At 38.3% G+C, this 27720-nt stretch overlaps 1 protein-coding gene and 1 long non-coding RNA gene across 3 annotated transcripts in view; one reads left to right on the top strand and one right to left on the bottom strand.

Annotated features, from left to right (window-relative positions):
• The window catches only part of LOC5569257 (contactin-4), a 1061856-nt gene that overhangs the window by 752557 nt on the left and 281579 nt on the right, over positions 1 to 27720 (bottom strand). The gene's annotated exons all lie outside the window — the stretch shown is intronic.
• On the top strand, positions 10654 to 12517 carry LOC110679529. Of its 2 annotated transcripts, none has more exons than XR_002502561.1 (2): positions 10654 to 11082; positions 11337 to 12517. It is a non-coding gene; the product is annotated as an uncharacterized LOC110679529 (long non-coding RNA). The 2 variants fall into 2 exon arrangements; XR_002502560.1 differs by having other exon boundaries at positions 10654 to 10775.

Consider the following 27720-nt stretch of genomic DNA (forward strand, 5'->3'; position numbering starts at 1 on the left):
TAACATTTAGTTTTTTTTTGTATAAGCGCGATAAAGTAGTTTAAAGTTGTAAGCTAGTGTATTTCAACGGTGAGTTTGAACGGTGCGGTGGGGTGTCGACATTCGCAACGCAAACCCGGCGAATGAGCAACCTCGAGTGGGTGCATGACGGCAGCTAACGCGAAATGGCAGGAAACCATGAAACGCTGCCAGTTCGTGGGATGATGAGTACCCGAGGCGAGGCGATTGGGCGGAGCTCAAGAGGATCGGGATCAGAAAGTTGGTGGCATCAGAGGAGTTTAGTTCGGTGTGCCAAATTGTTGGGGGTAATCTAACCCCGTGTGAACGTGTTCAACCTCAAGCCCACGTGCCATCGAAGTTCGCCGATACCGTGTGGAAAATACGGTGACCGCAAAACCGCCTGAAGACCAGCGGCCGTCAATCGTGCGACTGCTCCGTAGGTCGACCAGCCAAATTCACCTACTCGCCAACCATAACCGACTACCGTCGGGACCGGGTGTCCCTAGCCATCGTGGACATCCTGAGGCTGTCCGAGAATCACCGGCTGCATACCCGCCATTAGAGCCGTAGTTCCGGAGAAACAATTCGCCAGCCACGCCAAATCCCCTTTCGTCGTGCGAAGCCTGCCCTTGCTACGGAAACAAGCCCAGGAGAGCTCGTGCCACGCTCCCACCTTCACCATCCTCGGCCGGTTCGTCCTGCCTTCAGCTTCACCATCCTCGGCCGGTTCGTCCTGCCTTCAGCTTCACCATCCTCGGCCGGTTCGTCCCGCCTTCAGCTTCACCATCCTCGGCCGGTTCGTCCCGCCTTCAACTTCACCATCCTCGGCCTCTTCGGGTTGGGGCAACGCTCCCTAGCCTCGCCGCCCGCCTCCAACAAGGACCTAGGAACCGCCGCTTGCCCTCACTGCCCCCGCACCCCACTGTAAGTTTTGCTAATAAATCGATTATTATCCTGCACGCATTCTGTTAGGGTTTATCGCGCTCCGAAGACCTCCCCGCGCCAAACGCCCTGAGACCCGGAGCCAAAAGAGGTCTTGTGAACCCCCCCAACAGACCGCCGTGGCTTAGACCAGCAGTCTTGGGTTGCAGCCAGTTCCCTTCTGGAACTGAGCGGCTCCGGGGCCGATGAAAAGAGTCTTATACTTCCTAGAAGCTTTCCGAAGAAAGTTCCTTCGAGAAACTCCAAAGAAAATTCCGGAGGGAATTGCAAATTAAGTTCCGATAAATATTTTAATGGAAATTCCATCGGAAAATCCGAAGTAAATCATGGGAGTTCCGATGGAAGTACCAAAGGAGTACCAAATCACGAAGGAAATTTCAATGGAAATGCCAAAGAAATATGCAAAGAAAATTCCGAAAGGAATTTCAATGCAAATGCTGAAGGAAAATCCAAAGCAAATTTCGAAGAAAATTTCAAAAGATATTCCGCAGAATGTTCCAAAAGAAAGAGAAATTGCAAAGAAAATTCTGTAAAAACCCGAAATAAAATTATTAATTTCAAAGGGAATTTCAATGAAAATTCCGAAGGAAAATTCAAAGAACATTCTTAAGGAAATTCCGTAGGGAATTCCAATTCAAATTTTGAAATAAATTCCACAGAAGTTTCCGAACGAAATTTCACAGGAAATCACATTTCCGAAGGAACATATCGAAAGAAACTTCCGGAAGCAACTTCTGGAGGATTTTTTTTTAAGAATTTTTGGACGAACATCATGTATACACTACCAAAAGGAACTGCCGGAGAAACTACCCAGAAGAACTTCTGGAGGAAACTTCTTGGTAAAGAAATATTAATCAATGAAATTTGATAAGAATAAGAAGTATAAGTGATAGTGAAATCATTATATCAGCTGTCAAACAATATCACCATTATATCCGCTCACGCTGATTTTGGTTCTGATCATAACCTCGTTACATTTCAAATATCTCATGAAGCGATTAGCAATCCACTGTAAATTACTTACGAACTGAATGAAGTACGTATGAAACATACATCGATTGAAATATTGATGTTAACATTTCTCGAATTCCATTGTTGAAGCAAACGATATTGCAATTAAAAAAATGTGAAGTAAACATGATCCTAGACTCTTGATCTGTCTAAAAAACGAGAACGGAAGGCAATTTCAACGCAATCCTGCTATGAAAATTATATGACAGGATCGGCAAAATAACTTCTTACTCATTTAACAAAACAACAATTGTGAATAACCCTCAGAAGCCAATTCCGACATTGAAAGAGGAAGACAAATTATAACTAAACTAATTGCGAAAAAGCTCAGAAACTTGCTCTGCAGTTTGAATGCGTGCATAATTCTAATTTAGGACTTACTAGTCCAATTGAAAATCTAGTTACTCAGGTTTTCGAAAGCATTTCTCAATCAAGAAAACATTTTCGAAAATTCCTGAGAGACTGATTTGGAAGAAGTTAGAACTATCATTAAAAAAAATATGAAAGCCCCTGGCGATGATGACATCCTCATCAAGAAACTTCTAGAAAGAAGCTAATCATTCCCGGTTAAGATTTTTAGCAAAGGTATTCAGTTGGCATAATTTCATGACAAATGGAAAAATGTCAAGGTTGTACCAATTTAAAAACCGGACAAAAATCCTGCAGAAGCTCCTAGCTATCTAGTTATCTGTCAAATCGTACACTTCAGGATAATTATCAGAACTCCATTTTTGTGTAGCAAGTTCAAAGGAATCGAACCTTGTTCTCATTTTTTTATGGAAATTTTTATTAAAACAACGGTCCAGCGGAGCACCGTGCACCAAGTTGTTATTTTTCGGGACAAGGGTAAATCCATCTTTCCGAGGAAAGAGACTGACCGAAAAGTTTTATGCGGTCGGTTTGGGACCCTTCTGCTGCTCCCACGCCCATCAGTGGGATGCCTCTTGGCAAGGATTATGACGATGTTTGAGTTGGGATGTTATCCTCTTGGAAAAATGAGAACTTTTTCCGCTTTCGTCTGCGTCTCTCGAGGTGATTGCGGCGGAAAAGTAAGGTAAATAACGAAAAGTAGGAAAGGAAAAAACACGGTCCGCCCGGTTGGGAAGAGGGTTGCCAGATGTACAGAGTTTTCTCGAATATATGTGGCCAAAAATCTTTATAAACAGATGGCAGATTTTTTAGAAAAATTATATACACAAATTCTGTCAAAACAGATGATTACATAGTTTTGAAATATATATTTCTTGGAATTGGGGTCTTCCTATGCCGAGTGGTCAAAGTCCTCGGCTACAAAGCAAAGTCATGCTGAAGGTGTCTGGGTTCGAATCCCGGTCGGCCCAGGATCTTTTTGCAATGGGCATAGAGTATCATCGTACCTGCCACACGATATACGGATGAGAAAATTGCAACTTTGGCAAATAAAGCTATCAGTTAATAACTGTGAAAATGCTCATAAGAACACAAAGCTGAGAATCCTGCACTGTCCCAGTGAGGACGTAATGTCAAGAAGAATAAGATTAAAAAAAACGATATTTTGCTACAGGATAAGGAAAAATACAGATTTCAATGTGGCAACCCTGATTGCTAGTCGGTTGGCGTGATTTTTGTGAGGCACAGGAAAACGGCTAAGGGGGCAACGGCGTGCGGAGATTGAAACTGCCAACGCTGTATGTTAAGCATGGCATTAGCTGTAATCCGACGGATGGGACATGTGTTCACCGGCAAAGGGAGTGGACGCAGCAGCAGCAAAAACTTTTATCCGCTCAACTCATTTTTCAACCGTCCGAAACTGCTCCGCGCAGTCTGTTTTGGTGTGTATTTTCATATTCATGGAACAATACCATAAATATGCCAGTAGCAGCAGCACTACCATCAGCAGGGGGAGGCTATCTTCTGAGTAAACCGCTTTGACCTGTGTTAACAATAGAGACGGTTCGGAGAAGTTGGGTATCATCATATAAAACTCAAAACAAGATTTTGGGATGGAATGAGAATGATGTATGTGTCGATTTTGTTTGTGTGTGATTTAGTTGTGATTGATGAAGAAACCTTCTCAAGTAAGTATAAATGTTAGAAGTTTATGAGAACGTTTACCGCGAACTTGAATGCACAACATCTTAATAAAAGTTCCAAAAAAGGATATCTTTACTGTGTATAGTTCGCAAAGCTCTGTACAAAGTTATCATGAACCGGATACAGGAGAGCAATTCTCGCTGAAACCAGGCCATCATCAGCACACATCGTTAGAATTCCAATTTTATGTCACTGATCACTAGTATATGATAAAACAAGGGGTGGTTGTTCTGGTTTCCTCTAATTAATGGACTCTTCGTATGTCAGCTAGTTCAAAAGTTTGCAAAAAAGCGCACATATTGATAAATCTTCTAAATTATTAGAGGGATTATTATGAGCAGTTACACTGCGGAACACGTTTTTGCCTCCAGCATTAATATACCGCTATTAACTTAATTGAGGCTTGCTGAAACCATTGTCGTTTTCAGAAATATCATAACATGTCTAGTTTTGAGATATTGTCTGTTGAAAATGCGAAAATTGACTATTTCAGACAACTTGCATGCAAGTTTGCCAGCTTGTACGGAAATTTATTTGCCTAATTTGCCACAGAATTCAAAATTTATGTGTATAACAATACTTTTTATCGAAGTTTATTACACTTCCGATGCGGAAAAGTTATTTTTTGATGGTTTAGAATAATGTTGTATATTGCCATATAAAAGAAACGAAGAATTTTGTATAGAGACTTCGAGCATGTTGAAAAAATCGGTTTATTCGAGATTTAGTCCTGCATTATCAATCAAATTATATCTGAAATGAAAGTTTAAGTTCTATTTTGCATGTTTGGTGGATTTGATTACAGAAGAGTTAGATAAATTGTACTTTAAATTTCATGTAAACATCAATAAAATCAGTGTTTTATACAACTTTGGCGACCTGTAATTAAAAGCTGTGACGTGCTGGAACATTTCTGAGAACGGCATCAGATTCAGCAACTTTAAATCTACTAGAGACATATAATTTGATCTTTGAGACACGCAAACATGTCATTTTTGTTACGCTGTGTTATCGATATAGGAATGGCTATGAGTATTTCTACCAACAGAATATTTAAGTGGTTTTCTATAGTTATTCTACTTTGGAGTTTTTCCAGGGATTACTAGGGAATCTACCAGTAATTCTTCCTGAGATTATACCAGATATTTCTACGGGGTTCATCCTTTAGGCATACCTTTAGGAATTCATCCAAACATTCTTCAAAGGATTCCTTCAAATGGTCCTCTACAAATTATTCAGATTTCCACTCATTTCTTTCAAAGATCAATCCGCAAGTGATTTATTGAGTCATTCTTCAGGGCTTGTTCCTCTACTGCCTCCAAGAATTATTTCAGAGATTTCTATAACAACTTCTTCAAAGATACCTTCAGGAATTCCTCTAGTATTTAGTTCCAAAGATTTATTCAAGCATTACTCCAGGAATCATATCACGAATTCTTCCAGAAACTTCTGCAGGGATTCATCAAGAAATTTATCATCAAAAACCCCCCAGGGATTTCACTTAGACTTTTTCCAGGGCTTCAAGGATTCCTTCTCAAATTCCATCGATGCTCCATCAAAAATTCCACCAGGAATTTCTTCAGCGATTCTTTCCAGTAATTTGTCTATAGATTTCTCCACGGATGCATCCCAAAACTCCCAAAGGGATTTCTATAGCAGTTCTTCCTATGCTTGCTTCAATAATTCCATAAAAAAAATCCTCCAGATATATATTTAAAAGTATCATCAGCGAACTCTCAGGATTTTCTAAACAGATTCTTTTCCTGTGATTTCACCAGGAATTCCTTCAGACATTAAGAGATTGCTCAAGAAATCCCTCCTTATAAATTTCTACAGGGGTGTCATTAAAAATTCCACCATGCATTTCCGCTAGGAATTCCTCCTACCAAAAATGTTCCAAAATTCTTCTAGTAATTTCTCTAGAAACCCCTTCACAGATTCCGCCATAAAATCCTTCAGCGACTGATCCAAACATACTTTCAGGGGTTCCTACACGTTTTTTCTCTAGAAATTCTTTCAGAAAATCTTGCAAAAACACCTCCAGAGATTTACTCCATGAATTCTAACAGGGATTCTACCCAGAATATCTCCAATTATTCATCAAGGATCAAGGAAGCCGCCAGGGATTCCACAAGAAATACTGCAAGAGAATTCACCAAAACCACCTACACGGGATTTCACTCGGAATTACAATTAGTTCTTTTCAAATTCTTCCAGTGCTTCCTTAAAAGATTTCTTCTGGTATCGTTGAAGGAACGCTACGAGGCATTGGTCCTGGGCATTCTTCAGCAATTATTTCAAAAGTCTATCAGCAATTCCTCCGAGGATTACCAAAGAATTTTATCCATTAATTGCTTCCAGTATTTCTTGCAGGAATTTTCCAAGGAATCCACCAAGAATAGCCTTAGAGAATGTTTTAGAAACTCCTTCAGAGGTTGCTTCAAATGTTTTTCTATAGATATGTTTAAGAAATTCTCCAACGAGTTCTCTAGGATTTTTTCCAGTGATTTCTTAGGTTATTCCTCCAAAACATTCTCAACACATTTCTCCATCATTTTCACAGAAAATTTCCATAAACATCTTCAAGTTGTTACTTTAGGGATTCAACCTGAAGGCATTTAGATAAATGCTTTCTTGAATCCCCTGAGTAAATATCAGTGGCTTCCTTGAGGGAATAACCTTTTGGAGTTTTGTTAGAGCTTCCTGATGGAACACCTAGAGTAAAGAAATGAAGAATTTTCAGTTCGACCATTCGCTGAATTCCTGATTGATTATCTCGCGGAAATATTGGTGGTTTTTCTGAAAAAAATCTTTGTGGACTCTTCGGAAATTTGCTGGGTTAATTACTGATAATTCTGAATAAATTCTAAGAAGGGAAATTCTGGTAAAACCCTTGTATGATTTTCTGCTTGAACTTTTGGCGAAACTCGGGTTGTTTTCTCTGGTAGGAATTCTGGTGAAACTCTGGTGATGTTTCTAGTGTTAACACTGTAGACGGATTCCATGTCAAATCGGTCAGTCACAGAACCCGACCATCTTCGATTTGGATATTATTTTGCACATGTTTTTGGTATGGTAGAAAAAGTGTTTTCCATAGAAAAATTGATCATTTTGATTCAAGTATAACTTTTGAAAATTGCCTATAAATTTTTGCATGCTACTTATTTGAAAAATTCTAACTCCGAAACTGTTGATTTTAGAGAAAAATGTTTTATGAAGAAGTTGTAGTGAACCGTTTCGACTATAAGAAAAAAATATACACTGAAAAAATATTTTATTTATTTTCATAGAAAAATCAAAAATAAAACTTTAATTTCGAATTACACAAAAACTTAATATTCAATATTTTTTTAATTTTCACCATTAAATCTTGATAGTAAAAAGATGTTTGGGACAAAGTTTCATGATGGAGAAATTTTTAATAAAAAAGTTTTTCTCAGAACAACTTCTGGTCGATTTTCAAAATTTGGATTTTTTGTCAAAATAAATTCGTTCTGATGATACAGTAAGCATCTTGAAATGATTCTAAGCCAATATGATTATATGAATAATTTCCCTAGAAGTAGCCATTTTCAAATTATATCGAGTTTAATGCAAAAAATATTGTTTAAATATTAAAATAGGTCATTTTCATAAATTATTCGCGTTTCTCCATTAAAAATTATACGTTTTTGAGAGTGAAGACCATATTTCTTTTCACTTACTTATTTTCCTTGATGGAGAATCGCGAATATTTTATGAAAATGGCCTTTTATAATATTTAAATCATATTTTTGCATTAAAATCGATTTAATACGAAAATTGCTACTTCTAAAGAAATTATTCATACAAACATTATAGCTTAGAATCATTTCAAGATGCTTACTGTATCATCAAAACGAATTTATTTGAACAATATATCCAAATTTTGAAAATCGGTCAAAAGTTGTTGTTAGAAAAACTTTTTTATTAAAAACTAGTGATCCCGGCAAACTTCGTCTTGCCATCAAGTAGGCTGTTGAATACGCTAAGGATCGTACCATAAAAAATGACAGTTTCGTCCAATCTCGTTTTTCCGGCTTTCCCGGTAAATATTCTGGGATTTGTATACACACAAACACGTCGGATCCCCTGATGAGCAAAACGGAGAAGTAATCATTCAAATCCATTAACCCGTTCGTAAGCCATTTCGTGACATACAAACACCATTCCATTTTTGTTTATATAGATTTCTTCATCATAAAAATTTTGTCTCCAACATCTTTTTACTATCCAGATTCTATGGTGAAAATTTATAAATATTTAAAATGGGGTTTTTGCGTAATTTGAAATTCAAGGTTAATTTTTGATTTTTCAATGAAAATAAATAAAATATTTTTCTAGTGTACATTTTTTTCTTATAGTTCAAACGGTTAACTACAACTTCTCCATAGAACATTTTTCTCTAAAATCATTAGTTTCGGAGTAAGAATTTTTCAAATAAGTTGCATGCAAAAATTTAAAGGGCCATTTTCAAATGTTACACTTGAGTCAAAATGATCAATTTTTTCTATGGAAAACACTTATTCTACCATACCAAAAACATGCACAAAATTTAATCCAAATCGAAGACTATCGAGCACGATTTTTATTTTTGTTCGACTCATTCTGGAAGGAATTCTTCTGTAGGAACTAGTTTTGAAATTCCTTAAAAATCTCCTCTCTAGAAAAATTATTCTGAAATAATAAGTGAAACTATTGGTGACCTCTCTGAAGAAATGACTCGTGAAATCTTCATATGAAATTGTGCCCAAATCCCTTTAGAACTTCCTTGTGGGCAGAGTCCTTGAATGTTTTGGATGATGAACCTCTGAATCATCGGAAAAGTATTTGTGGAGTCTTTGACAGAATTTCTAATGGAATCCCTAAGAAAATCCTAGCTGAAATCTTCAGACGTTTTCTTGATGGAAATTCTGGAAAATTACCTGGGTGAATTCTAGATGAAACCTGGTGGAATTCTTACAGAAATTCCTGGAGGATTTGTGTCGGAGATTTCTAGTTTGAATCCTTAGAGGAAATCCTAGCGGAATTTTTGAAGGAATTTCTGGTGGAGTCCCTGAAGAAATTCATTTTTTTTAATCCCAGGAAGAATGCCTGATAAAATCACTGAAGAACATACTGGTGAATTCCTTTATTGCTGGTGATGTTCTTTAAATCAATTTCTGGTAAAATTCCAGGATGAATTCTTGATAACCCCCAAGAATCCCTGGATATATTTTGGGAGGAATTCCTTGTGGAATTTTGGGATTGATTCCTTGAGCAATTTCGGGAGGCATTCTTTGAAAAAAATCTGGTAGAAACCCTTAATAAATTCCAGGAGGAATCCGTAGTAAATAACCTGATAGAACTCAGGGCCTTCTTTTGTGGTTAGAGTCCGTGGCTATAAAGCAAAACCATGCGTGTATGTATGGTTTCGACTCCCGGTCGGTTTAGGATCTTTTCGTAATGGAAGTTACCTTGGTTTCCCTGGGCATTGAGTACCGTCGTACCTATCACATGATATACGAATGCAAAAATGATAACTTTGGCAAATAAAGTTCTCCAAAATCCAAGTCCAAAATGTATCGGAATTAATTGTTTATGCTAAAGATGAATTTGTCTATTTAATACCTAGAAACTGCCAGAACTTAGCCAGTTTGAGTGTTTGTCAACTACCGTTTTATCTTAGATTCCAAACATGACTCATATTCCAAACAGTGGCAGTTTCAAAGATGAGATTTGATATTTGCACAACTTTTCAATATAGAAGACTTAAATCGTAGAAGAATTGATCACCATGTGAAGAAATTTGAGTGATTTTCATTAAACATCACTATTAGAAGTCGAGTATCCGGATTATAAATTACATCCGGAATTGTTGACAAACCGGTACAACACAAAGGAAAATAGGAACAGGTAGACATCGATCCAAAGACGGCAAAGACATAAAGCACAACGTACACTGTGAAAACCCCTTAGGTTTGACACTGAAGAGATTATTTGATTATTTTGAAGGCACATGCATTGCTTGTACGTTTCTTGTTTCTCGCTTGCTGTTTAGTTTTTGTTAGAGTTTTCATTCAATTCACCTAAACAGGATGCGCTTTACTTGAATTTGGAGAGACTTTTGAGTTGAGCGAAAGCTGCTTGAAATGAAAAAAAAAATGTCTTTTATAACAAATAATGATGATGGATCGATTTGGAAACCGTTTGAAGATTTCTGTATTATTTGACGATATTTTGATAGAATTTCCAAAATCTCTAGCTACATTTCTTTGTCCAACCAGTGTGTTTTGTATTTTGTGGAACCGATTTTCTGCTGTTTTGCTATCCTGACACGGATGTACGATAGCCTATTCCGGATGATTCCCGCGAGAGATTCTGCTAGCTAGAATGTGTCACTGACTGGCGGTAAAGCGTTCGTCTGGCTTTGTGTGACCTAACACCACAATCAGCGGCGCTATCGGAGAAGAGGTGATAGCTATCAGGAGTGGTGCCGCACGGGATAACAGACGGTGAATGGTTCGAAAGGACTGAACAAACATGGACACTAAACCAACACAGCTGTCTGGCTGATGGGTGCTGTTATTAAACGCCGACCAGGAGACATTGTCCAACACTGGACCGGCATTGCCCTGACGGCCGGTTCCGAGAGAGAAAAATATGGTGATGGTGGCTTTGACAATTGTAGCGAGTTAACTTTCGTTTTTTTCTAATGGATTCTATGCAAACTGAACGCACGAAACATATGGGTGAGTAGGAGAGGACTGTCAACGACGAATCATTTCACAAAATCGATTTAGAACATGGGTTTACGCGATGCTTAATAGGTGCGTATTAGAACATTCTCCCCATACATGTTTGGAGGCATGAACGACCGTTTGTTCTCGACAAAATGTCAATATTGGATGTGATAAGATAACTCTGCCTACGGCTGGTTGTCATCCACATTTGAAATTCAGTGAGCGTTTAAGTTGGATTGTGTGGGACTGATCGAATTCTGTCCTGCGGGGATGAAGGAATTGTATCTGAAGTATAATCAATTGTTGACATTTCAATGTAATGTTATGGTGTATGGATATTTATTTAAACTAGGTTCTGTAATATATGGTGTTTTTTTTTTGGAAGAAGTATTCCACGAATAAAAAAATGTATATTCCGTGTTTTCTTAATTGTTTGAAATCATATATAGTTCTATATAGTTACAATTAATTAATAAGTCGTATAATAAATAGTTCATTAGTCACTTTTAGGCCGATTATATATTATGTATATTCGTAATACAGCCAACTCTCTATAACTTGATATTGTAGGATCTATTGAAACTGGTCGATAAACACTGAAGCAAAACTACGGGGCCGTCCATAAAACTCGTGGTCATTTATGGGTGAAGAAGGGTCCACCACGGGTACCACTCCAGACAATGAAACGGAGAGGCCTGGAAGTAAGGGGGAAATTACCACGTGATTCATAGACCACCTCTGCTGAGAATGTCAGTAAATAATCCCAGAGGAGCCTTATGTGGGTGTCCAAAGAAATTAGGGCAACATTTGTTCAATTTATGCCAATAAACATTTCAGATTCTAACAACTGGAGTACGATGGTGTTCAGGCGGCGAAGACGTGCGCGAAAGCGGTTCCTCTTTTAAATGCATTGTTCTCGATAATATGGTAGAAATTTCTAAAAAAAAGTAGCGGATAGTGCGTGTCGGTGGATATAGGAATGAATTTTCATAGTGTTTAGTGAAAAATTGTGAAATTATGGTATTTTCGAGGTGTTCAATCGATTTTGTAATGGCTTGGCCGATGTGAAGTGAAAAAAAAATCTGGTGGAGTGAAGAGAGGGGTTTCTTTATTTGAAGCTTGAATGATGTTGTTGTAATGGGGTTCAATGGTGTTGAATGAATTGCTGTCAGTTGTCATTTACAGCATTTCATAAATATTTCGTAATATGGTCGTTTCATTCAAGAATTTATGTAAAATCATGTGTTTGAAGTGAGCATCGAATTTTCTGGAAGCAATGGGTACTTCGGACCAGTAAGTGTGTGTGCGTGAAACTTAGCGCATCAAGCGTTATGTTGTCATGACAACGACGAAATGTGGTGTTAGAAGTGGAGCAACCTAAAGCTGTAGGCCGACGACATAGTAACGCGGCGCGTCAAGTGGGGCGTGAGGCGTTCATCGTGCGATTTGCATATAAGCATATATGTGACATTGTGACGCCTTGTTGAATCGCGTGGGTCGTCACTACATTACAGGATATCCGGAAGAAAATAAATGCAAAATAAATATTTTGCAGTTTTAGATCTACATTTCCTACCATTAAGGGACTGTCCATTATTCACGTAACACATTTTTGTGACCATTTTCTGTATGAAAATAAAAAAAAATATTGTATGGCGCGTAAGAAATCTCAATCTTATTAAATTTTGCGTGAAGTAAACACAATCATTAATGAAATGTTTCGCGAGTGCAGTATAGCATATAGTGTAAATTGGAAACCTTAAGAAAAATCAAACCATCATTGATCATCGGAGAGTTCATCCAGTTCATCAAGTGTTACAAATCTGCATGGGGTTCCACCTAACTTGGTGAGATTGTTCTAATTTATATTGTATTTATTTATCTTTTTATATCATATATAACTAGGTTGGGAGGGACCACCAGGGCACCCGAATGAAGCGACTTGGACAGGGAGCTTGGGACTGCCTCCTCCCTGTTGTTAACATTTCGTGGATTGAGGGCGGGCTCTTCGACCCCATCTATTGGGAGTATTCTGTCAATCGAGGGCTTGATTGTACAATTGTTCGTGAAAACTTTCTTCTGGAAAGAGATTCTTTTTCCCTATCGCGGGTTTCGTGCAAGTGTCTCTGCTTGCGGGTCCGCACATCCGTTTTTGGCCCTTCATACAGGAGACTGACTGCTTACGAACAACAGCACAATCTTGATCAAATCGCTTTTCAGATTATTCCAGTGCTATAGGCAGATGCCTTGCTACAATAGATGGTAGAACCAAATCATCATCATAAACATTTCAGATTCTAACATAAATGAAACAAAATTCATTATTTGTAACAAATCTTGATATAATTGTGATATTACTTTGTTCTAATACACTGGTCAGGGAATGTATTAAAACAATTCTTAGTGATTAGTTATTGATTTAAGGTACACCGGGGCAAGTTAAAACGGGTGGGGCAGGATGAAATGCGAAGTTTTAAAAATGAAAGCAATGGATTTTAGCATGTTTTTCTTCTGTAAAAGTTAGCTTCATCTGTAAACTTACTGCTTCTGTACTTAAATTTATCATCATTATAAAGTTTCACCATGATACCTTGCCATTTCATATTATCCCTGCCGTTTCAACTTGCCCCTGTGTACCTTATACCCAACATGAAGTTGAACAAAGGTTTTTCGTTTTCGCGCTCGTTTTGCTTGGTAGTGATTCGGAAAGTCCAAGCAACACGGTTCATTTTCGGGACGCATTGGGTTTGTTCTTGTTTTTCGTTTTCGCGCGTTTTGCTGAGCAGTGCTTTGGAAAGCCCAAGCCATACGGTGGGACGACGAAAAGTTTTGCGGTTCACGTTGTGTGAGTGCAAAAATTTATTCGTGTTCAGTAGAGGACACATACACTACCCGTCATAAATACGGACTCACTGAAATAAATATTGCAACACTCAGCTGAATAATGAATCACCCCCAAAAAGTTTAGCATCACCTCAAAACAGGTTCATTCACATTGCTATATCTCGAGATCCTTACGACTTGCAAATAAGCGATCTTCAGCAAAGTTGTTCAGGGGATCAAGGACATCCGGAAAGTGAACAGTTTAGTTCGCGATTTTGCCGCTTGGTGGCGCTAGTGAGCATCCGAATAGCACCGATGTGAATTACATATACAGAACTGCGATTGAAGCTTACTTTTCGGATGTTCCGGGTTTCCAGAACCGGGTATGAATAACTAAGCGATTTGAGAATCTCTATTAACAGTCCACGTGAATACCTGTTCAACAATATGAGGACGGTTCAGATTACTTGTTTAGTTACGAAACTACAGGTCGTCAAAGTAAGGGTATCTAAAGGGACTTTTTTCATCTGTAGCAGGTTCCCGGTGGCCACAGTGACCAAATCCGGATCTCCGGGAGGGTTTCTGAAACTAGACATGTGTGCCCTTCATTTAAACCCAACAGAACTAAATTCGGCCAACACACTGATTTTTGCGAGCTGTTTGGATTTTCGGGTCGAAAACGACCCTTAATCACAATTTGTAACTTTTTTTATGGAAGCTTCCCTATGGGTCATTCAAAATTTTAATGATACAAAAAAATAATTGTCAGAAAGTTTCAAATTGCTAGGTTATTTCCATCAAAAGTTACATTGATTTGAATTTTGAAACGGTTCGAAAAAGACCCAAGGTCCTTACTAAGGTTAAGGTAATATTCACTTCATACACAAGTAATTCAGGACCGATTACATTCTTGTTCAATTTATTCAGATATGATTCGCTTTATATCCGAATGATTCATGTCATGTGACACTTCATTTTTGAATGCATGCTCACTAGCGCCACCTAGCGGCAAAATCGCGAACTAAACTGTTCGCTTCCCGGATGTCCTTGAACACCTGAGCAACTTTGCCGAAGACCCGAACTTTCCATCTCTTATGGATCACAAGCTAGAACTAGTTTGAAATGCTCACTAGCGCCAAAATCGCGAACTAAACTGTTCGCTTTCCGGATGTCCTTGAACCCCTGAGAAACTTTGCCGAAGACTCGAACTTTCTATCTCTTATGGATCACAAGCTAGAACTAGTTTGAAATGCTCAATTTTGCATGCTCACTAGCGCCACCTAGCGGCAAAATCGCGAACTAAACTGTTCGATTTCCGTGGAGATCGCTTCTTTGCAAGTCGTAAGGATCTCGAGATATAGCAAAGTGAAATTACCTGTTTTGAGGTGATGCTAAACTTTTCAGGGTGATTCAATATTCAACTGAGTGTTGCAATACTTATTTTAGTGAGTCCGTATTAATGATGGGTAGTGTATTTTCATGACAGCGTTACTTTTATGTACTATTCAAACAAACTTTGTATGGTTCGTCACCACAAGTGTCAGCATTATTCCTGTCTTATATAATTTGAAATGTAAAGGTAAAGTGTACTAGTTATGGCTATCACATTTTCAATATTTTTTAATGTGTTAACATCAAGATATGTTCTATATTAAGCTACATGAAAACACAGAATAATTAAAAATTTGAAGATAATCAAATTATCACGTATGGCGAAATAGGGAACCATTATGTCCATAACTTGTCCATTATGTCCATAACCTACCCTACATATATTTATCTATTTTCGTCATGATAAAAACATTTTTTAAATGGTTCGACATCATGGATGTTGACGTATTTTTTACCAAAAACTTCAAAAATGCAAAACTTTAAGTATAACTTGTATTTTTCCTCCTTATCCATGGATTGCATCACTGACCAAAGGTGACTCTCAGATCTTTTCCTCTCTCACTAAAAGACACCTTTCCCGTGGTGATTGTGGAAATGCAGAGCTATTCTCGATCTCTAGAAGCAACAATCATTACACCCTAACATTCCTTTCCCATCCATTGCCGGCGCCGTTATCAATCAATAATATTATATCTGCTAATATTATGCTTTGAGAGTAAGCTGAATCTTTCATCCATTATTCATTTGGATCGTAGTGAAATTCTTACCAGTTCTGATCAATCACGGAGTAGCAACTATTGACATGTACAGTCAGTTTATGCTATGCTGTACCCAAAATAATATTAAAAAATGAAGTTGTACGAAAAAACATACATATGTTTTGGTCATGATCAATCCTTTAGAGGTCGATAAAGCAGAACCCGAAGAAAGTCACTATGTTTATGCCTAAATTTAGCTATAAATCATTATCATCTCTTTAACGATAACACTTTACGCAACGCTATTATTTTTTTTAAATCGATTGCGATCATTTATCATTTGGGCTATAGATGCCTCGACATAAGGGGCCGTCCATTAATTACGTAAGATAATTTGAGGGATAGTTGAACCCCCTCCCCTATGGTCAGATATTTTGTATGAAAATTTAAAATACAGGTCGGACTCGATTATCCGGAGTACCGATTTTTTTTCACTGCGGATAATCGAAAAAAAAGAAAAATCCAAATTTGCAATAAAATAACTTAAATATTATCTATTTTCGTTGTTTTATTTATATGATGCAGTGGAGCTGCCAGAAAAAAAAATGACCCCTATACACAAGGCAATTGCTTATACATGACAAATTTTATCTTATGTCTGAAAATAACAAATTTGGCAATGAAAAAGAACACATTGAATTATTTTTGTTCAATGTTAAACATATTGATTTAAATTTTTGTTTAAATTACAAAACATGTTGTTTATTTTTTTAATGTAAAGGATGTTTTGTTATAATTCTTGATATTTTAACTACCAACCAGCCAAAATTATATTTATTTTGTTAGACAATACGTGCAGGGAATCTGAGTAACAAGCTCTGTAACAATGCTTTTATTATCCACTGGTCGGGTATACGTGTGATCTCGTAAATGCTGTACAGAACGGTACAAGAACTCCCATTCCATCATTGCACAATGCCCAGCGGCCCAAATAGCCGTAGCGGTAAACGCACAGCTATTCAGCAAGACCAAGCTGAGAGTCGTGGGTTCGAATCCCACCTATCAAGGATCTTTTCGGGATGGAAATTTTCTCGACTTCCCAGGGCATAGAGTATCTTCATACCTGCCACACAATATACGCATGCAAAAATGGTCATTGGCACAGTAAGCTCTCAGTTAAAAAATGTGGAAGTGCTCATAAGAGCTAGCTGAGCTGAGAAGCAGGCTCAGTCCCAGTGGGGACGTAATGCTAGAAAGAAGAAGAACAATGCCTTTAAAAAAGTGAATGATAGAACACTTTCAAATATTCGATCTTTCAGCATAAACTACCACACAACTCCGAAAATATAAGAGATACATATTTGATAGCATCAAAAGAAATGCGATTCAAACAATTTCGTACTACATGAGAAAAATATAAAAAATATTCAGATTAAAGATATAACCAAAACCTAGTTTATGTAGTCGTTCACAAAAATGAATCATACCTCTTTAAATTGAATGCACGTGAAATTATCTACAAATTAACAAAAAAGAAAAACACTATTGATGTATCGTCACTTTTGTGAAAAAAAAAAGAAAAACTTTCTCAATGCTAGGCAGAATAATAACAAAAGCGTTACTTTCTTAAGAAGGACTTCAACATCTCGAACAACTCCTCTGAAGACGAAATAAATGTGTTGATCATTGCTCCACGACCTTTATTTATTTTTCCAAGATTTGCTCGAGTTATTGCATCAAACAACTATTTCAGTGGTTCCTGCAGGAATTTATTCAGAGAGTTTCGAAAGATTTCATAATACCATGGAGTTGCTATCTGTGAAATCATAGCATTTAAATGCCTAGCCAAGAGCGCATTAGTAATTAGGTATATAAAGACCACACACTACTCGCCAACGACGTGCTGGACAAGATATGTATAGGTCGCGACGTTTTCAAAATGATAAATAAAAAAAGTATTACTTTGAAAATTAAAATTTTGTTCAAAGGGTTAATCATAATCATTAATCATAATCACTAATCATACTGAGTTTAACCACTACTCATGATCATTAATCATCTATGAGTTGTGTTTGATCCTTCGACCTTGGCGCTTGCTTCTGCGGGGGCGGGCGATGAGGGCAGGATCAAACATGTCGCGCATCGGTCGAGTAAAGTGAAAAAGTGCCGCATTCGATTAGTTCTTTTTGATCTTTCGACGTTGGCGCTTGCTCCTGGGCAGTGCGTCGAGAAAGCCCGAGCAGTCGTCCGTTATTTTCCCTCTCGGGTCGCGCGCCTATTTCCTCTGAGTGCTTTCATATAGCCGAGCAAACTAGTGAAGCTGAAAGTGGATTGTTGCTGCTCAAGGATGACGGATCAATTGGTGAGTTCGTTTTGTGCTACTATTTCTAATCTATAAAATATGTATGACTGCACCTTTAATCGTTACAACGGTGAGACGTAAATATGATTTTTCAACAAACTATGAAAGGTTCGTCACTGTGAGTGTCGATATGAACTCTGATTCATAAATTATTTATGTCTATTTTTTTCCAAAACACCTTTTTCCTTTTACCTTTATTTTTGTAATTAAAAAAAAAAAAAACTTTGAATGGTTCGACATTACGAGTGTAGACTTGCGAAAAATTTACTTTATTCAACAAACTTTGAAAGGTTCGTCACGTCAAGTGTCGGCATAATTTTTCTCTACATAGGTATTGTTCATGTCAAATGAAAATATTATATTTACATATAAGCATGTTTATATCTCACCTATAATTATTTATCATGGTCTAAACACTTATCAAAGTGAATCCTGTGACCCAACGATCCTCCCCATTAACAAACAGCCCTCCGAGTAACCTTTGTGGAGATGCAGAGGAAAACACGGTCTCCAAATAGCAAAGGTTACACACTAACATTCCTTCCCCCAATCCCACCTGACTGGAAGGACGTAGCCGTTATAGACCCTGTATAAATAGAGGCACTGAATTATGCACACTGAAGAAGATTATGGCCAATCCCAGCCGATCTTCTAGTTGATTCTTTGTGCATTTTCACTGACTTAGGTAAATCACGGAATAGCAACCATTGATATGGGTAGTCAGTCTAAGCTAAGCTAAGCTATTCATAATCATTAATCATCTTAAATTGAAATTCTTTCATAACTATTTATAATTATTATTCATACTTTGGCTTAATCATCAATTACAATCAATAATTATGACTTCAAAAATTTTATCATCGATCATGATCATTAATCATGATAAAATTGAATTAAATCATTAATCACTTAAGGCGAAGTAGGCCGTCATTGAAATTTGTACGAGTCGTTGATGATTGTTGCTAATTCATCTCACGATTTCGAATCAAAGAAAATCAGTTGGATTTGCACTGACACAGCTGAAAAAGTATCAGCATCCTTTATGCATGTTGGCGCGTACAGTGATACTTTTTCAAGACAATATAAACTATCAAGACTGAGTTTTATCACTTTGAAATGCAAGCTGAAAAGTCATCATTGCTGCCAAAATGAATGACGGGCTACTTAACCTTAGTCAATCATTGCGACCCCTTAATCATTAACGCTCTGTAACGAAGTATGTCCTATTTACACTCCGCACTTTTCTATCTAATTGCTTGGAATTTTCCATAAGTGTAGCTGTTATTCATACAATTAATGAATTGGTGGCTCAATGACAATGGTCAGACAATGGTACAATGCAAGAAAGGTAATCATTAATGAAAGTGTTGAACTTGAACAATCGTAATGGTAAGTAGTTGTTCTGATGAAATAAGAATGTTTTACTGATGTTTTTTGTTATGTTGCAGATATGCTCGATTGTTATGGTATGATCTACAGGAAATGGCTTTCAGTGGTGAAAAAGTATGGTGCATATGTAGTGTTTGTCGTCGGCAGCAAGAGGTATGCTGCGTACACTGGTGAGGTGCTGAATTATGCACCCCGGTGCCACAGGGACAAAAGTTCGAGTCATATATTATCTTGTAGAATAAAATGGGTAATAAAATAAATGGGTCCGAAAATTTTCACGTTTCAGCATAGTGTGGCAAAAAAACAGTTATTTTTAGTATACTAAAATAAATCATGTTTCGGGCAACTTTTTGTTAAAAAATTATAGAGTATTATTCTGTATCCAAGAGTTTACGGCTGCTTTAACGAATTCTTTCATAAAAGTAGCAATATTTGGCATTTCAGAACTTGTGCTCCACACTAGATTTGAACTCTTGCCTTACTGGTTCGGAAAAAGTTCGTTGAAGACAACTTATTTCAAAATTGTCATAACTAAAATTGGATAAATATTTTGACACGGTTTGTTCAACAAAATTGCAGTCCATATGTTGAAGGTTCACTGTGTTGTATTTATTTATTTTCAACAGGTATAATTTTTCTGGAAATAACGATAATTCTTCTAGGGTCCCACTTTCTCTAGTAATTTTTTCTACGACCAACTTAAATAAACGTAAATAGATGTCAGACTGTATATTTTTATAAGAATGTCATTCCAAAGACTAGCCCTCTGAACTGGTTGTTACAGGAACATTATTCATACTCCTAAGCTTAACCGATAAATCTCCTCCAACAAAAGCAAAACAGATATATGCCTATCAAAATGATGCCATCCCGAACAGAACCCGAGCACCCTCGTTAAGAAATCGAGACAATGCCCCGACCCACCCTTAAACTTCCAAGATTTAATAATGTGTCGGGATCCGGAGAAAGAATCCATTTAGTCAAGAAAAGAAAATCTGGACCAGCAGAGCTTAGCTACCTGCGATATAACCTCCGCATCCTGTCTCGTGCATCGTGATCAGACTGGATTATCGGAGGTCCGTTCTGTCATGGAGAAACTTCCCCCGGGGTGCCGGGCTTAACCCACATTCTGTTCGTGGAAACCGCTAAACGGGAAAAAATACAAGAAATCCCCGACATTGAGGATGCGCCAGCCATTCAGCGCTGGTGTTCTTTACCTGCCACCATAAACATGAAAAAGGATGGCTTCGGAACAATGTTTTCCTTGACGATGTGCACGTGTAACATTTTCTGCTCGGCATCCGGGGAAAGTCGCCTCCCCACTCCCTTGGTCCCTCCCACTTTTGCACCGAAAGGACTGGCACCGTAGACTGATTTTAGCACAAAAATTCCAGGAAATTGTTTTTCGTCGACCTTTCTGCTCGTTTGAATGGGCGCTCTGCTGCAGTCAGATGTTGTAACTTTCCGTTCGGTTACAACCACCGAAAAAGACACGGTCAATCCAAGTGAAGGGTACAAACGCAGAGGGGCCCAGTTTGTCGAAAAGCTGATAAAAACCAATTTTCCAAACATAGTTTTCATTTGAAAATCGAAGTCATACATAAATCTACGTTATCAGATAGTCAAAACCATACGATAATTCAAAACGAAAGTTTTACCATATTTTAACGCTTATTAGCTGCACATGTCGAAAACCTTAATATTTAACTCAAAACTCGATAACCTCATCTTGTCCAAAATCCATGGTAATTTAGGTTCCAACATACTTATTCTATTGGGTTGAAAACTCATACTAACTTTCTTTCTTTCTATCTTTCTATCTATATTAACGAGATTTTTAGCCCTGGGCTAGTTCATCTCGGGACCAACGGCTTTACTTCCCTTCCGAAGGAAGTCGTCACTGATTTTTTTTTTCTAAGTGACTATCTCGGGGATGGGATTTGATCCCAGGTCCTCGGCGTGAGAGGCGTGTGTTCTACCACTACACCAGGTCCGTCCCCATACTTACTTAGATTCAGCATCCTTGATTCTAAATTTTATTGTAGGTACATATAATAAGGAGATTCCTCTTATCTCAATGTGCCAAATAATTAGTTTTTTTTTTTAATTCAGAGCTCAAAATGTATGAATAGCATCAATTTTATTAAAATTTGATTCTATTAGGCTCAAAAAATTGTGACAACGCTTAAGATAGTCTTCAATCCTAAAATATGTTTCTAAACGCTATTTATGGCTTAAAATAGTAATAAATCAAAAATGCGGAGTTTTTACCACAAAATTGTAATAGATAGACCACTGTGAAACGGTAGGCAAATGGAGAGAGTGAGTGGGATGCTGAACGATTCGGGCAAGTAAGAAGGAAAAGTTTACGTTTTCCACCGGATCTTTGTCGGAGTTTTCACGGCTTTTCACCATCGCATCACCCGGAAACCTTTTGCTCGGTGTTAGGCTTTCGATAGACTAGGTTCAGACGTGGGAGACAGCAGCCGCTGCCAAGCAACAGTCAAATATCATATTTATGGAAAATGCTTTTTGATTTGAGAAGTGTACCTCCCTCAGAGGGTAGAGAGTTTCGCAATAAAATGGTTTTACCGGAAATTATTCCATGGGCTTTACCGGAAGGTCAGGCAAAAGCTAGAGATTGTCATTTGAAGATTTGGGCAAAAACCGATTCTTGTAGAGCGTAGATATTTTTCTCTGTCAATTGTTAGTTAACTGCTGAATATTTGAGAGGATTCAGAAGACTTTTCATAAACAGTTTTGCGGTCGAAAATGTTTGCTGTTTATTTGTCCCTTCCCAATATCCCCAAAAGGTCTTCCGAAAAGAATCCCTGGAGAACTTCCGGAAGAAAAACTCTAGATTTCTTCCGGAAGCAATCCTTGGAGCTCTTCCGGAAGGAATCTCCGGAGGTCTTCCGGAAGGTCTTCCAGAAGAAATTTCTGAAGGTCTTCTGGAAGGAATTCCTGAAGGTCTTCCGGAAGGAACCCCTGGAAGCCTTCCGGAAGGAATCCCTGGAGCTTTTCTGGAAGAAATCCCTGAAGGTCTTCCGGAAGGAATCCCGGATGGTCTTCTGGAAGAAATCCAGAGGTCTTCTGGAAGGAATCTCTGGAGGTCTTCCGGAAGGAATCTCTGGAGGATTTCCAGAAGGAATCTCTAGAGGTGTTCTTAAATGAATTCCTGGCGGTCTTCCGGAAAAATCCCTAGAGGTCTTTCGGAAAAATCCTTAGAGGTCTTCCGGAAAGAACGGGGTCTTCCGGAAGGAAAGCAGTCTTCCGGAAGGAAAGGGGTCTTTCGGAAGGAAAGGGTTCTTCCGGAAGGAAGGAGGCCTGCCGGAATGGATCCCTGGAGATCGTCCTGAAGGAATCCCAGGAGATCTTCCTGAAGGAATCCTTGGAAGTTTTTGGAAAGAATCGCTGGAAGTTTTCCGGAAGGAGTCTTTGGAGTTCTTTCTCAAGTTACTCGAATTACTTGAGGTCTTCCAAAAGGAATTCCTGTAGGTGCTTTGGAAGAAATTTCTGGAGGTCTATCTAAAAGAATCCCTGGGGGTCTTCCGGAAGAATTCCCCGGAAATTTTGCGGAAGTATCCCTGGCAGTCTTTCAGGAAGAAAGTCTGAAGGTCTGCTGGAAGAAATTCCTTTAGGTTTTCCGGAAGATATCCAAGGAAATCTTCCAGAAGGAATCTCCAGAGGTCTTCCGGTAAGAATCCCTGGACAACTTCGGGAAGGAATTCCTAGAGGTCTTCCGGAAGGAATCCTTGGAGGTTTGAATTACTGGAGGTCTTCCGCAAGGAATTCCTGGATGACTTCTGGAGGTCTTCCGGAATGAATCCCTGGAGGTCTTCTGGAAGGAATCTTTGGAGCTCTTCCGAAAGGAATCGAAGGTTTACCGGAAGGAATCTCTGGAGGTCTTTCGGAAAGAATCCTTTGAGGGCTTTCGGATGGAATTTCCGCAGATCTTCCAAAAAAAAAAATATGAAGGTCTTCTGGAAGAAATCCCTGAACGTCATTCGGAAGGAATCCCTGAAGGTCTTCTTGAAAAAAATCCCTGGAGGTCTTCCAAAATGAATCCCTGGAGGTCTTCCTAAAAATGACAAGAAGTCTTCTGGGAGGAATCCCAGCAGGTCTTCCTGAAGGAATTCTTGGAAGTCCTTGGAAAGAATCTCTGGATGTCTTTCGAAAGGAATCCCTGGAGCTCTTCCGGAAAAATCCCTAGAGGTCTTCCTGAAGGAAAGGGTTCTTCCGGAATGGATACCTACAGATCTTCCTGAACTAATTCCAGGAAGTCAACCTGAAGGAAACCTTGGAAGTTTTCGGAAGGAATCCCTGGAAGTCTTCCTAAAGGAATACTAGGAGTTCGTTCTCAAGTTACTCGAATTACTGGAGATCTTCCAAAAGGAATCCCTTGAGGTGTTCCGGAACGAACTTCTTGAGGTCTTTCTAAAGGAATCTCTGGAAATTTTACGAAAGTATTCCTGGCGGTTTTTCAGGAAGAAAGTCTGAAGATCTCCTGGACGAAATTCCTTAAGGTTTATGGACGATATCCCTGGTACTCTCCCAGAAGAAATCTCTAGAGGACTTCCGGAAAGAATTCCTGGAGGACTTAAGAAAGAAATTCCTGGAGGTCTTCCGTAAGGAATCCTTGGAGGTTTGAGTCCCTGGAGGTCTTCTGCAATTAATTCCTGGAGGAGTTCTCTTAGGAGACTCTGGAGGTCTTCCGGAATGAATTCCTGGAAGTCTTCCGCAAGGAATCTCTGGAGGAAGAAATCCGTAATGGAGGTCTTCTGGAAGGAATCTCTAGAGGTTTTCCGGAAGGAATCTCTGGAGGTCTTCCGGAATGAATCCTTGGAGGTCTTCAGGAAGGAGAGCCTGTAGGTTTTCTGAAAAAAAAAAATCTCCATAGATCTTACGGAAGGGCTTCTTTGGAAGTCTTCCAATTGGGATCCTTGGAGGTCTTTCGGAAGGAATCTCTAGAGGTCTTCTGAAAGAAATCCCTGTAGGTCTACCGGAAAATCCCAAGAGGTCTTCCGGGAGGAATCCCAAGAGGTTTTCCTGAAGGAATTCTTTGAAGTCCTTGGATAATATCCCTAGAAGTCTTCCGAAGGCAAGAAGTAAAGAAGACATGAAGACATGAAGACAATAAGACAAGAAGACAAGAATAGACGAATTCCATCCAGAATGAGTCGAAAAAAATAAAAAATGCTCGATAGTCTTCGATTTGGATTAAATTTTGCAGATGTTTTTGGTATGGCAGAATAAGTGTTTTCCATAGAAAAATTGATCATTTTGACTCAAGTGTAACTTTTGAAAATGGCCTATAAATTATTGCATGCAATAGGCCATTTTCATTAGTTATTCGTGATTCTCCAACAGGGAAATTAAATAAGTGAAAAGAAATATAGTCTTTACTCTCGAAAACGTATTATTATTAATGGAGAATCGCGAATAACTTATGAAAATGGCCTATTTTAATATTTAAATAATATTTTTTGTATTAAACTCAATATAATTCGAAAATGGCTACTTCTAGAGAAATTATTCATATGATCATTATGGCTTAGAATCATTTCAAGATGCTTACTGTATCATCAGAACGTATTTATTTTGACAAAAAATCAAAATTTTGAAAATCGACCAAAAGTTGTTCTTAGAAAAACTTTTTTATTAAAAATTTCTCCATCATGAAACTTTGTCCCAAACATCTTTTCATTATCAAGATTCTATGGTAAAAATTGAAAAAATATCAAAAATGGGGTTTTGTGTAATTTAAAATTCAAGTTTTATTTTTCATTTTTCTATGAAAATAAATACAATATTTTTTCAGTGTATATTTTTTTCTTATAGTCCAAACGGTTCACTACAACTTCCTCAAAGAACATTATTCTCTAATATCAACCGTTTCAGAATTAGAATTTTTCAATTAAGTTGCATGCAATAATATATAGGCCAATTTCAAAAGTTACACTTGAGTCAAAATGATCAATTTTTCTATGGAAAACACTTATTCTGCCAAATCAAAAACATGTGCAAAATTTAATCCAAATCGAAGATGGTCGTGTTCTGTGACTGACCAATTTGACATGGAATCCGTCAATACAAGAATACAAGAAGACGAGAAGACAAGAATACAAGAAGACGAGAAGACAAGAATACAAGAAGACAAGAAGACAAGAAGACAAGAAGACAAGAAGACAAGAAGACAAGAAGACAAGAAGACAAGGAGACAAATCCAATCCAAATCCAATCCAAATCCAATCCAAATCCAATCCAAATCCAATCCAAATCCAATCCAAATCCAATCCAAATCCAATCCAAATCCAATCCAAATCCAATCCAAATCCAATCCAAATCCAATCCAAATCCAATCCAAATCCAATCCAAATCCAATCCAAATCCAATCCAAATCCAATCCAAATCCAATCCAAATCCAATCCAAATCCAATCCAAATCCAATCCAAATCCAATCCAAATCCAATCCAAATCCAATCCAAATCCAATCCAAATCCAATCCAAATCCAATCCAAATCCAATCCAAATCCAATCCAAATCCAATCCAAATCCAATCCAAATCCAATCCAAATCCAATCCAAATCCAATCCAAATCCAAATCCAAATCCAATCCAAATCCAATCCAAATCCAATCCAAATCCAATCCAAATCCAATCCAAATCCAATCCAAATCCAATCCAAATCCAATCCAAATCCAATCCAAATCCAATCCAAATCCAATCCAATCCAATCCAATCCAAATCCAATCCAAATCCAATCCAAATCCAATCCAAATCCAATCCAAATCCAATCCAAATCCAATCCAAATCCAATCCAAATCCAATCCAAATCCAATCCAAATCCAATCCAAATCCAATCCAAATCCAATCCAAATCCAATCCAAATCCAATCCAAATCCAATCCAAATCCAATCCAAATCCAATCCAAATCCAATCCAAATCCAATCCAAATCCAATCCAAATCCAATCCAAATCCAATCCAAATCCAATCCAAATCCAATCCAAATCCAATCCAAATCCAATCCAAATCCAATCCAAATCCAAATCCAATCCAAATCCAATCCAAATCCAATCCAAATCCAATCCAAATCCAATCCAAATCCAATCCAAATCCAATCCAAATCCAATCCAAATCCAATCCAAATCCAATCCAAATCCAATCCAAATCCAATCCAAATCCAATCCAAATCCAATCCAAATCCAATCCAAATCCAATCCAAATCCAATCCAAATCCAATCCAAATCCAATCCAAATCCAATCCAAATCCAATCCAAATCCAATCCAAATCCAATCCAATCCAATCCAATCCAAATCCAACTCAAATCCAGAAGGTCTTCCGGAAGGAATTCATGGAGGTCTTCTGGAAGGAATTCCTGTAGGTCTTCTGGAAGGAATCCCTGGAGAGCTTCCGGAAGGAATCTCTGGAGGTATTCTGGAAGGAATCTCAGAAGGCATCCTGGAAGGAATCTCTGTAGGTCTTCCGGAAAGAATCGCTGGAGGTCTTCTCCAAAAAAAAGTCTGAAGGTTGTCTGGAAGGAATCCCCATAGGTCTTTAGGAAGGACTTCTTTGGAAGTCTTCCATTTAGAATCCTTGGAGGTCTTCCGAAAGGATTCTCTAGAGCTCTTCCGGATGGAATTCTTGCAGGTCCTCCAGAAGGTCTTCCGGAAGGAATCCCTGGATGTCTTCCGGATGGCATCCCTGGAGGTATTTCGGAAGGAATCCCTGAAGGTCTTTTGGAAGAAATTCCCGGAGGTCTTCTGAAAGGAATCCCTGAATGGAAGAAATCCCTGGAGGTGTTCAAGAAGGAATCACTGAAGTTCTTTTGAAGGAATCCCTGTAGGTCTTCAGCAACAAATCCTTGGAGGTCTTTTGAAAGGAATCTTGGAGATCTTCCGGTAGGTGGATCTTCCGGAAGACCTCCATTCCGAAAGGAATTCCTGGAAATCTCATGGAAGGATTTCTTGGAGATTTTCCCGAAGGAATCTCTGGAGGTCTTCCGGATGGAATCCCTTGAGGTCTTCCGGAATGTATCCTTAGAGGTCTTCCGGAATGAATTCCTGGAGGTCTTCTGTGATAAATCCCTGCAGGTCTTCCGGAAGGAATCCCTGGAGGTCTTTAAGAAGTAATCTCTGGAGGTCTTCCAGTAGGAATCCCTGGATGTCCCGGAAGGAATCTCTGAAGGTCTTCCAGAAAAAATCTTTGGAGGTCTTCTGGAGAAATCCCTGTAGGTCTTCCGGAAGGAATCCTTGAAGGTCTTTCGGAAGGAGTCCCTGGAAATCTACC

Source organism: Aedes aegypti, chromosome 3 (assembly GCF_002204515.2).
Source record: "Aedes aegypti strain LVP_AGWG chromosome 3, AaegL5.0 Primary Assembly, whole genome shotgun sequence".
Classification (NCBI taxonomy): Eukaryota; Metazoa; Arthropoda; class Insecta; order Diptera; family Culicidae; genus Aedes; species Aedes aegypti.